The sequence below is a fragment of the Octopus sinensis genome, unplaced genomic scaffold, assembly GCF_006345805.1.
Source record: "Octopus sinensis unplaced genomic scaffold, ASM634580v1 Contig16788, whole genome shotgun sequence".
Lineage (NCBI taxonomy): Eukaryota > Metazoa > Mollusca > Cephalopoda > Octopoda > Octopodidae > Octopus > Octopus sinensis.
In genome coordinates this window covers 4,255-8,219 of record NW_021834578.1, presented here as the reverse complement: position 1 = coordinate 8,219, position 3,965 = coordinate 4,255, and positions in this window count along the sequence as shown.

Genomic DNA, 3,965 nt, shown 5'->3' with positions numbered 1-3,965 from the left:
TGTGGAAACCTGTATTGTTATAGATGAGATGCAGTTTGGGTTCGTGCCAGGGAAAAGTACTAGTGATGCTATATTCCTGGTAAGACAGCTGCAGGAGAAATACCTAGCCAAAGATAAGCCCCTGTACCTGGCTTTTGTTGACATGGAGAAAGCCTTGACAGGGTCCCCCGATCCCTTATCTGGTGGTCAATGAGGAAACTAGGGATAGATGAATGGTTAGTGAGAGCTGTGCGAGCCATGTACAGAGACGCTGCTAGTAAGGTGAGGGTTGGCAACGAGTACAGTGAAGAATTCCGGGTAGAGGTTGGGGTCCACCAAGGTTCAGTCCTCAGTCCCCTCCTATTTATCATAGTCCTCCAGGCAATAACGGAGGAATTCAAGACAGGATGCCCCTGAGAGCTCCTTTATGCTGACGACCTTGCTCTAATTGCTGAGTTGCTATCAGAACTGGAGGAGAAGTTTCAGGTGTGGAAGCAAGGATTAGAATCGAAGGGCCTCAGAATCAACCTAGCTAAAACCAAAGTCCTAATAAGTAGGAAGGTAGACCAATCACAAACGCCTTCAGGTAGATGGCCCTGCTTGATCTGTAAAAAAGGTGTAGGTAGAAACTCTATAAGGTGCACCAAGTGTAAGCTATGGACACATAAGAGGTGCAGCAATGTCAAAGGAAGGCTAACTAGGAAAATAGTTTTTGTCTGTGGCAGATGCTCAGGAGTAATAAACACTGAAAATGTGCAGAGACCAACTTCTACCACGTTCCAGGGAGAAAAACTAGAAGTAGTTGATAGCTTCCGCTACCTAGGTGACCAAGTCAGTAGTGGGGGTGGGTGTGTTGAAAGTGTAACTGCTAGAGTAAGAATAGCTTGGGCAAAGTTTAGAGAGCTCTTACCCCTGCTGGTGACAAAAGGCCTGTCGCTCAGAGTAAAAGGCAGACTGTATGATGCATGTGTACGTACAGCCATGCTACATGGTAGTGAAACATGGGCTGTGACTGCTGAGGATATGCGTAAGCTCGCAAGAAATGAAGCCAGTATGCTCCGATGGATGTGTAATGTCAGTGTTCATAATCGACAGAGTGTAAGTACCTTGAGAGAAAAGTTGAACCTAAGAAGCATCAGTTGTGGTGTGCAAGAGAGACGTTTGCGCTGGTATGGTCATGTGACGAGAATGGCTGAAGATAGTTGTGTGCAAAAGTGCCACACCCTAGCGGTTGAGGGAACCTGTGGAAGAGGTAGACCCAGGAAAATCTGGGACGAGGTGGTGAAGCATGACCTTCGAACTTTAGGTCTCACTAAGGAAATGACTAGAGACCGAGACCTATGGAAGTGTGCTGTGCGTGAGAAGACCCGGCAAGACTAGTGAGGCCATAACCCATGGCCTCTACCTGGTATGTAGCCAGTCGACTTATACATACCTTTCTTTCTTGGGACACAAAACTCCACTTGTGAAGACCCGTTGAGGCAAGTGAAAATCAAAATCAGAAAATCAAAATCAAATCAGATATCAGAAAGCAGAACCAAAATCGAAGTCGATCAACATCAATGGAAATTGCAGCTGTGATACCAGTGCCGGTGACAAATAAGCAAACCATCCGATTGTGGACGTTGCCAGCGCCGCCCCAACTGGCCTCCGTGCCGATGACATGTAAAAAAGCACCATCTGTTCGTGGTTGTTGCCAGCCTCGCCTGGCCCCCGTGCCGGTGGCACGTAAAAGCACCATCCGATCATGTCCGTTGCCAGCGCCGCCCCGACTGGCCTCCGGGCCGGTGGCATGTAAAAAGCACCATCCGTTCGTGGCTGTTGCCAGCCTTGCCTGGCCCCCGTGCCGGTGGCACATAAAAGCACCATCCGTTCGTGGCCGTTGCCAGCCTCGCCTGGCCCCTGTGCCAGTGGCACGTAAAAGCACCATCTGTCCATGGCCGTCTGCCAGCTCTGTCTGACACCTGTGTGGGTGGCACGTAAAAGACACCCACTACACTCACGGAGTTGTTGGCGTTAGGAAGGGCATCCAGCCGTAGAAATACTGCCAGATCAGACTGGGCCTGAAGCAGCCCTCTGGCTTCACAGACCCCAGTTGAACCATCCAACCCATGCTAGCATGGAAAGCGGACGTTAAATGATGATGATGATGATGTGTATCTACACACACACACTACATACATACACTATACTTGTTAGTGATAATATATGCTTGTATAATATTTACCTGTAATTATGAGCAATGAAATCTCGATAAAAAAGTATCTCTTTCGGATGGTTCTCTTACGTGCCACCAGAACTGGTATCACAACTACAAATTCCATTTATGTTGATCGATTTCGATTTTCACTTGCCTCAACAGGTCTTCACAAGTAGAATTTTGTGTCCCAAGAAGGAAGGTATGCACAGGCCTCACTTGTCCTGCTGGGTCTTCTCACGCACAGCATACTTCCAAAGGTCTCGGTCTCTGGTCATTTCCTATATATATTTATACAATCCAAATAAGAAGACTTCAACACATCTTTAATGGTCAGTTGTAGTTGTTTTTGTACGAGCTCAGCTTTTAATGTAAGCTCACACAAAAGTTCCGAATGAAAATTGACATATTTGCAATCACAAAACCGTTATAGATATGATACTCCCTACATTGAGGAAACTTATTAAACTAGATCTTTGGTCAGACACAACTGATGTTATTGACTGGTTTAAGAATTTACTTTACAAAATACAAATAAATTCATACAGATAGATATCAACTTGTACTACTCATCTATTAAACTTGTACTTCTCAGTGAGGCTATAATCTTTGCCATCAGGAACACCTCTTTATTTAAAGACACCAGCCCAATTGTAGCAGCTAGGAAAACAATATTTACTTTGAATGACAGCCTCATATGGACAGACTAGAATATTTCAATGTAACTATGGGTGCAAGCAACTCAGCCCAAGTTACCAATTTGGTAGGGTGAAACTTACTGCTGCAAATTAAGTTTGTCTTTCTCCCTCCATATCTTTGTGTGTGTGTGTGTGTGTGTATATATATATATATATATATATATGTATGTATATCCATGTGCATTTGCATATGTGTGTGTATGTATAGGTATGTGTATAAGGTCACCAGGAATAATTCTGGTTAGCTTCATTTCCATCCTTCTCACTTTACTCATGTCGTTTATTGCCTATGTCCATCATATCTCTTCTACTGTCCACAACATTATCTTCCTTTAGTCTTCATCATCATTAAAGTTTCAACTGGCTATTACTATTATTATCTTTTATATTATTTTTGCTATTATTTTTATTGTTGTATCTAGGAATGGTCATTTTGCCAGTTTAGCCAACAAAAACACACACACTATATATTTGGTGTTACTTTGCTTCAGTGTTATTTATTTTTTACATTAATCTTAATCTTATTTCGGCCAGAGTTCTTTCGTTAGTAAGGAGAGACATGAAATAAGAAAGAAGAAAGCAAAGGACCACTGATGCAGTCACAGGAGTGTGACGAAAGAACTCTGGCCGAAATAAGATTAAGATTAATCATCATCATCATCATCGTTTAGCATCCGCTTTCCATGCTGGCATGGGTTGAACGGTTCAACTGGGGTCTGGGAAGCCTGAAGGCTGCACCAGGCCCAGTCTGATCTGGCAATGTTTCTACGGCTGGATACCCTTCCTAACGCCAACCACTCCATGAGTGTAGTGGGTGCTTTTTACGTGCCACCAACACAGGTGCCAGACGAGGCTGGCAAACGGCCACGGACGGATGGTGCTTTTTACGTACCACCAGCACGGAGGCCAGGTGGGGCTGGCAATGGCTACGATCGGATGGTGCTTTTTACGTGCCACTGGGACGGAAGCCAGTCAAGGCGGCGCTGGCAACGGCCACGTTCAGATGGTTCTCTTACATGCCACTGGCACTGGTTTCACAGCTACAATTTCCACTGATGCTGATCGATTCTGATTCTCACTTGCCTCAACAG